Source organism: Euphorbia lathyris, chromosome 6 (assembly GCF_963576675.1).
Source record: "Euphorbia lathyris chromosome 6, ddEupLath1.1, whole genome shotgun sequence".
NCBI lineage: Eukaryota > Viridiplantae > Streptophyta > Magnoliopsida > Malpighiales > Euphorbiaceae > Euphorbia > Euphorbia lathyris.
The window spans coordinates 27,717,438-27,728,855 of record NC_088915.1 but is presented as its reverse complement, the minus strand read 5'-3'; positions in this window follow the sequence as shown (position 1 = coordinate 27,728,855).

Sequence of the window (11,418 nt, the reverse complement as noted above, 5' to 3'; positions counted from 1 at the left end):
CAAATATAAAATAATAGACAAAATTTGTCCCTCGGAAACCTTTACATAGGTTGTGGGATGATTGGAAAAATCACAAATAATGGAACACGGATGATGAACGCAAGGAACTAGAATTTATTCAGAGTGATTTGGTAGAATTTCGGCTATCTATTTCGTCCTATTTCCGTCTTATTTTCATCCCATTTTCGTCCCCTTAAAACTGATTTAAGAGCTGCTATTTATAGGCTAAAATTAGGGTTCGGGGTTGAAGTTGTAATTATATAAATATGACAGGGGCTAGAATGGGATTTTTGGGCTTTAGGTTTGTAAAAAAAACTAAAAGAGGAGTAAGGGGGCGAGCTGGGCCTGCTGCTGGGCCCTGCGCGCGGCCCAGCGGCCAGCAGCAAGAGCCCAGCCGCACAACGGATTACCGACGACATTTCCGTCGGTAATCCGTCCCATCATTTGTTTTATATGAAAAATGAACTTATCGATCTCCGATTTTGACGATTCTTATTTCGTTGGACTCGTTTTGACGAGACGGACATTTTTGTGTCTAATAGGCTAAGGCTAAAAATGATCCGAACCAAGGTTATTGTCCATTTTATCCTGATTTTCACTTAAGAACTTCAACTAGTCACAGATTCTTCATTAGACCTCCGAATTAATCCTGGAAAGGTGCATTATGATACTCTCGGGGGACATGACTCACTAAGATATCCTAAAATTCAATTTGGTTCTCTGAAAACTTTGGTTTTGGATGAAAAATGATTGACTTTGACTTTCTAACGAGGGATTTTTTCGTGATCCATTTCTGATCATATTTCCAATCATCTTTAAAAGGTTTTCATCACAGGGCTACGACTCTAGTGTCTACAGTTGCCCCTACTTTATCATGCATTGTCAGTTGTGTGCATTTTTAGAAAATTGGATTTTAAAGTAGATGTTTTGAAAAAATGGTTTTTGCCCCTACTTTGAAGAGGTAGAAAGAATATGTATGTAATGGAACAAAGTATGATAAAGTAAATACTCATCTGGAGTTGGAGGATGTTGTGATTGATTCATCGATCCAGTCTCTTAAATGACTGGGAGCAAATGGACATCTGATTATTGATCTCTTCAGCGATCTCAGATTGTAGGTCTCTTCAACGAACTGTGGTTGTTGATCTCTTTAGTGATCTCAGATTGTAGGTCTCTTTAACGATCTGTGGTTGTGGATCTCTTCAACGATCCTGGATTGTTGGTCTCTTCAATGACCTGTGGTTGTTGATCTCTTCAGCGATCTCAGATTATAAGTCTCTTTAACGACATGTGGTTGTGGATCTCTTCAACGATCCTGGATTGTTGGTCTCTTCAACGACCTGTGGTTGTGGATCTCTTTAATGATCCTAGATTATAGGTCTCTTCAACGACCTGTTGTGGTTGTGGATCTCTTCAACGATCCTGGATTATTGGTCTCTTCAACGACCGGCTGTGGTTGATCACTTCAGCGATCTTAGATTGTAGGTGTCTTCAACGACCTGTGTTTGTGGATGTCTTCAACGATCCTGGGTTGTAGGTGTCTTCAACGACCTGTAGTTGCGGATGTCTTCAACGATCCTGGGTTGTAGGTGTCTTCAACGACCTGTAGTTGCGGATGTCTTCGACGATCCTGGGTTGTAGGTGTCTTCAACGACATGTAGTTGCGGATGTCTTCAACGATCCTAGGTTGTAGGTGTCTTCAATGACCTGTAGTTGCGGATGTCTTCAACGATCCTGGGTTGTAGGTGTCTTCAATGACCTGTAGTTGCGGATGTCTTCAACGATCCTGGGTTATAGGTGTCTTCAACGACCTGTCCCAAAAGTTGGTTATTCTTGTCAAATAATCCACTTGTGAGCTACAAAACCCCACTCCCCCTTCAGGAGCCATTTGGCTTTGTTGAATAATTGATGATAATTTTTTCTGTGATCCAACTCTTCCTTCGGAAGCCATTTGATCTGCAGAGGACAAAACCCCACTCTCCCTTCAGGAGCCATCTGGCCTTGCTGAATTTATGATAACTTTTTTCTATGACCCAACTCTTCCTTCGGAAGCCATCTGATCTGCAGAGGACAAAACCCCACTCTCCCTTCAGGGGCCATCTGGCCTTGTTGAATTTATGATAACTTTTTTCTGTGACCCAAATCTTCCTTCGGAAGCCATCTGATCTGCAGAGGACAAAACCCCACTCTCCCTTCAGGAGCCATCTGGCTTTGTTGAATTGATGACGATTTTTTCTGTGACCCAACTCTTCCTTCGGAAGCCATCTGATCTGTAGAAGACAAAACCCCACTCTCCCTTCAGGAGCCATCTGGCTTTGTTGAATTGATGATGATTTTTTCTGTGGCCCAACTCTTCCTTCGGAAGCCATCTGATCTGCAGAAGACAAAACCCCATTCTCCCTTTAGGAGCCATCTGGCTTTGTTTAATTGATGATAATCTTTTCTGCGACCCAACTCTTCCTTCAGAAGCCATCTGGTCTACAGAAGACAAAACCCCACTCTCCCTTTAGGAGTCATCTGGCCTTGTTTAATTGATGATAATCTTTTCTGCGACAAAACTCTCCCTTCAGAAGCCATCTGATCTGCAGAAGACAAAACCCCACTCTCCCTTCGGGAGCCATCTGGCTTTGTTGAATTGATTGGAATTCTTCTCATGGGCTGACTCTTTCTTCAGGCCGCTGTTGAGAAATTTCTCTGTCTGTTGACAATTCTGTTGTTTTGCTTAGGACTAAATTTTCTCATTCAATGCCCCTGGATTCTCTTGCTTCAGAAGATGTTGTTTTGGTGACGATCCCTGGAGTTTTAGGTATTCCCTGCAATAAAGCAAAAAGCCCATTTTCTCGTGGAGCTGACATCAAATCAAATGACAAATGTGTAGTGATGTGTATGTAACCTAATGTATGCATGTATGCATGGAAGTGTGTGTGTGTGAATGAATGCGTGTGCTACACGTGCATTTTACTCGGTGTCGATACATTGGTAAATGTGTGAAGATTATGCATGCATGGATGAAATGATTTCACAGATTCTCTTTTCCAGACTCGAGAGATGGGGCGTCTTTAGGATCAATGAATGATGTTTTGACGATATGCCCCAGTTTGTGAGAGCTCATACTGTCTGCAAATGATCAGGATAGATAAGTCTGACATGAGAAGTTTTGGGGGCAAGATTTCAGCTTGATGAGGATAGATAGGTCTGACATGAGAAGCTCTAGAGGCAAGGTCTCTACTTGATGAGGCTCATATCTTTTTTTCAGGAAGTGTTGATATGTTCGTTTTTTCCCTAATTTTTGCCTGAGCCGCCCTTTTCGGGTTTTCAACTCAACGGGATCTCTCTGTTGTTCTCTATCTCTCCTTTTGCCTGAACTGCCCATATGGGTTTTCAATTAAGCTTTTTAACATCTCATAATTTTTTTCTCTATCTCTCCTTTTGCCTGGACTGCCTCTTTTGAGGTTTTCAATCCAACATTTTTTTCTTTATTTTCATGGATGCAAGAGAATTTGGGTATTTTGAAGTGCATGGACCCAAGAGTCATTTTTTGTTGATTTCCATACTTAGCATCGAAGGTGAGTTGGTGCTCAGTCTTTTGATCAGTGGAAAAGCCTTCTGAAACTGGCTGACATGTGATCAGATCATATGGATGTACCCCTTGATGGAGATATCTTGGATGCTAAACAGAGTTTGGGTGGATGCCCATGAAAAACTTGAGGCGAGGCCTCATTTGCATCTATATTGTGGATCACCACCGTTGGGAGTGAACCATTGTCACTCACTATACTGATTGGCTATGTATACAGATGAGGAGTGAAGAACTCGATATATTCCTCAGTTTGGACCGGAGTTCACTACTCTTGATGATTACAAATGCAAGATGCTTCAGTCAAAGTCGACTCTTGAAAGGACAACAGAGGAGCAGAGAGACCAAGCTTCAAGAAGCATAGAGAGGGAGGAGTAGTCTCTTCTATCCGGATCTTATTATTTGATTTTCTCTTTTTTTTTTGAGATTTCACTTGAGGTGAGATATCAATTGATTCAGACATTTCATCGTATGTACAACTTCTGACTGTTCAACTCGAATAAAACACTTGGCAAATATACATTGAATTGTTTATTGCTCAGATTCCTAACCACTGTCACTGAAGTGCGCCTTTACAGGTTTTCACGTTTCAGCTATTTTATTTCCTCACTTTTGTTCCCGAAATTTTCAAATGAACGCCCTTTGCGAGTCTTCACTCATTGGGAAAGTCCCTTATTGTTGCATAGGTCGTCCTTTGCGGATTTTCAACCTATCAGGATTTGTTTTTTTCCAATTTTTTTTAGAAGGATTTTTTGGCTTCACTGAGGGTGATTGTCTTCCCAAACTTATGGCCGTGCTTATCTTCACTTAACTGCATTCCTCATTTTGGCTATGAACTTCCATGTTGGATATGAACTTCTGAGAACATGATTGATAGACTCCAGATTTTCTTCCTTGACGAAAGTGAGCTTTTTCTTGAAGGCTTGATTAGCCACATGTGAAGCAGTATTGATTTTTTTTCTTGAAGCCACTTAGTTGACTGTGTTGGTTTTTAACCTCATTCAAATTTTGAAGGATCTTCTCCCAAAATGGATTTGGATTGCTTCATCTTCATTTCTTATTGCTAGACTTTGCCCCTGAACTTTTCTAGCATCTTTTTTGTAGTCTTGGATTATCACATCATGGGTTTGTACCCTGTTGTTGCTCATGGAATAAGGTCAATTGTCGTCTATGGGTCGGTTGGCCCTTCATGCTTCAATCTGAATGGTGTACTTATGTAACTGTGTCCTTTTTGGAATTGAAGGTGACCTTCTCACTGAAATCTTGGTGCTTGAAACCAATATGATTTTGGCTCATTGTCCGCCTCTTCTCTTCTTCTTTATTAAGCTCCATCAGTCGTTGCTCAACCTTCTTTGTGTGCAAGAACTCTTCGCGTGATGAATTTAGGTCTGGCTTATCACTGTAAGGCCAAGGAAACCCTTCTCATGATTTATTTTGTTTATTCACTCCATTAATATTCTCTCTTCAGTGGTTAAGTTCTGAGCAATAAGTATATTTTTGGGACTTTCGTCCATGCCATGATAGCAATAGAAGTGTTTCAAATGAGTGAATCTCAAATGCTGATATGTGGGGCAGATAAGAATGTACAAAATTATCAATATCACACAAAACATAATTTTATTGAAATCAAAAGAGTAATTCATGATGTCTTATTGAACAAAAACAAAGATAAAAGATAAAGACTAAAAATGCAATCCTCCATTCTCATGTTGCTTCAAGGAGCTTTAGGTGCCTCTGCTTCATTAGTGTCCTCAATCTCGAGAACTTCTTCTTCAGCTCCTTCTGGTTCATTACAGAGTTCCTTTATTCAATGCATTATTGAAGGATTCACTTGTGGGATGAATTTGGATCACTTAACTTTCCCGCGTCAATAAGATCTTGAATCTCATGCTTCAACCTAGTACAATAATTTGTCTCATGACCATGCTTTTGGTGGGAATTGCAGTACCCATTACGTTCAGCTCGAACAAAGGCTAAGGCATCACTAGCTGGCAAGGGATGGAGCAAATTAAGCCTTTGTAGCCTCTCGAGCACTTCAGACAATGGTTGAGTAAAAATGGAGAGTTTCCTTTTCACTTTAACAGACTGAGGGTGTGATCAAGGGTGAACAACTCTGTTAAACTTACTGCCCCAATTGGGTGGAACTTGTTGTTGCTGAGGAGTAGGTAAATACGAGGGAGGTCTTCGTGGAGTGGATGTTGGCGGAGCAAACTGTGGTATCGAATGGAAAATAGGCTCCACAATAGCATCTTTAGGAGTATCAATGATTAATGACTCATTCTGGATCTCTCGGATCAACTTCTTCACCCCGTTCTTGAATGCAATGGAAGAAAGAATATCAGGGAGGACTTGCTTAATTGCTTCTTTGAGTTCAAGATCTCTAACCATCCCCTTGGAGCTCTGACTTTCCTTCCTTAATTCTCTAACTCGGCCAACTGCTTCATCAGTCATATCATTCTCAAAAGCCTCATTGATGTTAAAAGCATGCTTGAGCTCATCAGACAGGAGGCACTTCACTAAGCTCTTTTGCACTTTGCTCTCAAGATTGCGGTCTAAACCATTAGATTGGGCCATGACCGTGATCTAGGTAAAGAAAAGGTAAAGATGCATGAGTGAAACCTTCTAGACATCACGAAATGCATGTATAAGATAAATGTTGGAACTACCTATTTGTGCGTTCTACATATGGATGCATGATTCGTGGTGTGTGCCTTTTTTTATTTTTACAAAAAGAAAGAAAAAGAAAACAAAACCAACAAACGGTTAGTCATAACACACATAACACATGTCACAACATTATTCCTTCCAACCTTATTCCTCCCATACACGTATTGGTTCAGGTCCTTTCCTAGGATTTTTGGTTTTGGTTCATTTTGCATCAACGAGGGATGCACGAAACCGACGACATGCATAACTCTCAAAGCGATGTAAATCAATCATCATACAAGGTTGGCCTTTAGTTCGCCTTTAAGATAGACCGTATCAGTTTTTTTAGGTCATATGGGACCATAGGATACTACATGGGCTATCTTAACGGTTAGGGTCTTGTTTAGGACAAACTATACCAATCTAGTCTCTAGAATTCGCCCATTTCAACATTTGGAGTTTTAAGTCTCCTTAGGGTGATTTCCAAAACTTGGATATAACAAAGGTCGTCCTAGACAAGTCGATGTCTTTTAAAATAGGTTATGTCAGCCTTATTCAAAAGTACCCTTAAGATAGAGTTGAAATCTCTATTGGGGTTTTCTCTCGTTTCAAGTATGACACATACTACCTTTAAATGACATGTTCGTTTCATTTACTATAGGTTGTACCAACCTTGATCTCCACTACCATTTTGATTTGAAAGAGGTAAGAAACTCTTTTGAGTAAATGGAGACTTCGGGTGTAGTACATACTATATTAAAAGACACGAAACCCTATTCTTTTGACATAGATTATAACAAACTGAAATTTCAATTCTAACATGACATGACTTGAACAAAAGATGTCAAAGTGGTCTTTGAATCATGATTCATATCAACCTTAGATTTCATTTTTCCCTTTTTGACACAAGAGGTAAAATCTCTTTTGGGAATGTGAAACTTTTGGGTCTAGTATAAGTCATGGTTAAAGAGACTACTTAGTTTCTTTAGAAGAAGTCATACCATATTAGAATTTTGCTCTTTCTTTTGGGTTTGAACAAAGAGGTAAAATCTCTATGAAAGAGTTATGAAATTTCAGGTATGTTTAAAGGCTATAACAAAAGACAAACAAAAGGTCAAAATACAATGGAAAATCTAAATCATTATTAGGGTCATGCTTTATCCTAGGGAAAGTAACTAAATCCATTACATGAGGTTTGGTTGAGACATGGGGACCATTGCAAAAAGATCAAACTATTCCTTTCGAATGGAGTTAGAATAGTCCAAAACTTTTTAAAAGGGGGCATTGACACTAGGTAATCTCCGAGTATCGAAGATCTTGAAGCACTTTCGTGAGAATTGCCCAAAAGGGTTTTCTTTATGCAAATGCTATGCGAACTTAAAAGAGAATAAGAATAGTTCCAAGTGTACAGAAGAAAATGCTCTTCGGAATCAACTTCTCTGCATCCCCAGCAGAGTCGCCATTGTAGACGAAGCCTACCTCGCGATCTTTCACCCACGGGAGGTCCGCCATGACTACTACGGTGCTGTTTGGACTCGAGGTCCACTAGAGAAGACGACTAGCTCGGCAGGGCCGGTGTCGGAGAAAGAGTCGCCACCCGGATTTTAGGTCCGAGAATGTTACTGAGATTCCTTACGGGAAGCAAGTGGGTTCGGGAAGTTAGGTACGCTTGGGGAAGGTTAATATCTCCTCGAAAGGAAATATTAAGCACCCCCAAAATCGCCTGGTGAACCTACCGGCCTCCTACTTAGCATTTCTAAATACAATCAGACTATTAATAACTCTTTTAAGTTTTTTAAATTCGTTTTGAATATGATTTGTTTGAAAAAATCATCTTTTCGTGTCATATTGCATAGTTGTATACAAAAGAAAACAAACAACAAAATATTACAATCCCAAAAGCAATGATATAGGTGCAAAATTAAATACAATTACATCCGGGCATTCTCGGGTCTTCAATTCGCTCCAAAACAATATCCTCACATACTCATATCCACCAAAACAAAAGGTTAGAAAGAAATAACATAACTATATAATTAATTATGGTGTAAAAATGGGCAAAGGACAAAACTGAATAAACTTAAAAAGTTTATTTAAGGACCTAATTGAAAGAAAGTGGAAAACTTTAAATTAAGGACCAAAGTGAATAAAATATAAAGTTCCAAAATAGGGACTAGAATGAATAAAAGGAAAAGTTCTAAATTAGGGACTAGAGTGAATAAAACAAAAAGTTCTAAATTAGGGATTAGAACAAATAAAACAAGAAGTTCTAAATTAGGGACTAAAACGAATAAATAAAAAATTATTAAATTAGGAATCAAATAAATAGAAAAGAAAGATTTATTATAACTATTGGTGTCTGAACGACCGTGAGATAAAATTTATATCGAGTTAATTCGTTTATCCCAAATCATTGTTATGAACTAAAAGAACCAATTAGATCAATAATATTAACTTGTAATATTATTAATATCAGATTCAAAAATAAAAGTATAAAAAAAACAGATTAATTGAAATAAAGAAAAAAAGCTCAAAACAAATGATTTAACTGGTAAATCATTGCTTTAAGGTTAAATTAAATCAATTTAGGGATCAAATATATACAGAAAATATATCTGATAGCCTATTGACAATAAAAATCAACAATGAAAAATAAAATCAGAAAGGAGGAGAACAATCTATATTTCAGAGTACCAAATATAAAATAATAGACAGGATTTGTCCATCAGAAACCTTTACTTAGGTTGTGGGATGATTGGAAAAATCACAAATAATGGAACACGGATGATAAACGCAAGGAACTAGAATTTATTCGGAGTGATTTGGTAGAATTTCGGCTATCTATCAGTGTATTTTCGTCCTATTTTCGTCCTATTTCCGTCTTATTTTCATCCCATTTTCGTCCCCTTAAAACTGATTTAAGAGCTGCTATTTATAGGCTAAAATTAGGGTTCGGGGTTGAAGTTGTAATTATATAAATATGACAGGGGCTAGAATGGGATTTTTGCGCTTTAGGTTTGTAAAAAAAACCTAAAAGAGGAGTAAGGGGGCGAGCTGGGCCTGCTGCTGGGCCCTACGCGCGGCCCAGCGCCCAGCAGCAAGAGCCCAGCCGCACCAACGGATTACCGACGACATTTCCGTCGGTAATCTGTCCCATCATTTGTTTTATATGAAAAATGATCTTATCGATCTCCGATTTTGACGATTCTTGTTCCGTTGGACTCGTTTTGACGAGACAGACATTTTTGTGTCTAATAGGCTAAGGCTAAAAATGATCCGAACCAAGGTTATTGTCCATTTTACCCCAATTTTCACTTAAAAACTTCAACTAGTCACAGATTCTTCATTAGACCTCCAAATTAATCCTGGAAAGGTGCATTATGACACTCTCGAGGGACATGACTCACTAATATATCCTAAAATTCAATTTGGTTCTCTGAAAACTTTGATTTTGGATGAAAAATGGTTGACTTTGACTTTCTAACGAGAGATTTTTCCGTGATCCATTTCTGATCATATTTCCAATCATCTTTAAAAGGTTTTCATCACAGGGCTACGACTCCAGTTTCTACAGGTGGCCATATGGAGTGACAGTGATGAGTCAACCTCATCAGAAGCTGATGCCACTGAGTCAGCAAACATCTGTTTTATGGCTGACGAAGCTGCTGACAATTGCCGATCTGAGCAAGCTGACCTCTCCGATGGGTCTGACCATGAGGAACACTCTAATGAGGTAACATCTATACCCTTGCTCAGAAATGAAATGGTTAATGCCCTGAGTGATCTCTATACACTGATCAAAAAGTGTAACAAATAAGAGCACTCAGCAGGCGGTGTGATGAGATTGAAGAGGTCAAACTCAGTGACCTCCGACATCTTCTCCAGGACAATACCAGGCAAGATGATAACTTGAAAATCATGCACGGGTTTGTCTCTGAAGTCCAATCAGACTCTAAAAAGCTTAAGAAAGGACATCACATCCATATAGAACTGTTGAGCGATTTCCGCAAGTGCACGGAATACGCTTGTAGTAATAAAAGATATCGATCCCACAGGGAACGTTTTTTAACAAAAACTTATTTTGAATTGGTTAAATTTACTTATAAGATTTATAGTAAGGAAAATCGTTAAATCGGTTTTGGTTTTGAAATTGCTAGAATGAGAATTAGATTAGAGTATGAAAATGTTAGAAAATATTCTGATTTAAGAATGAATTTGCAAGACAGGAACGCTTAGTACTTTTTAGAAAAGTAAACAAATGTATTTGTTTGCATTAAGCAAAGAAAACAACTTTAAACTTTGTATAAATTATAAAGATGAAATAAATGAGGGAACCTCTAATTTTTAGGCTTTGAACGCAACAATGCTCCTAACTGGTTTAGATTGCTTCCTTAACCAAATTAAAACTCTACCGAGATAATAATTTGTCTAAGTGTTCAACAAAGTTTCCTTGTAAAGATTTTGAATTAAACTATGTTTTAATGAAAACACCAGCATCAATCCACTTCGGATCCTTTACCAAAGTGCTGCATAAAAATCTATCGAATATAACAGACTTTATTAGATGAAATATAAATTGATACAAGTTTACAGAGAACAAGGAGCATGGAAACATTCGACGACTTGCAAGTGAACGGGTTGTCAATCCTTTCCTTGGGTTTCGTTAGAGTTTGTCAGACTCAGGGGCGGATCCTCTACTCAATCTTCTCGTTGAATCTTCGTAATAGAGACGGGGTCTGTCTACTACCAAAATGTAAACTAAATTTGAACAATGTCTAAACGCTACTGTATTTGTTATTATTGAATAAACAATGTGTGTACATCATATTGTTTTGAACAGAAATGAAATCTAAATTCTGAACCACTTGACTCGGAATTTCTGCATAAATTCTATACTAATCTCTTTCTTCTACATCTCTTCAACTCTTTATTTATAGATGTTGAAGAGTCTTGATTGAAGTGTCGTGTCCGTTGTGAAGGATCGTATCCATTGTGAAAGGACGTCTTTATCCAACCGAACGAACGCGTTTCGTCGAAAACGAAAGTGTGCAATTTGGCTTCTACAGATTTTCTGCTCTTACCGAGAATATTTAATTCTCGGCCGAGAATGGGGGAGCATCATTTTGGTCTTCGAACGAAGGGAAGGAGGAGCTGAAGGGAGCGTGTTGCGACCGAGAATTGGGGGAGCCGCGGTC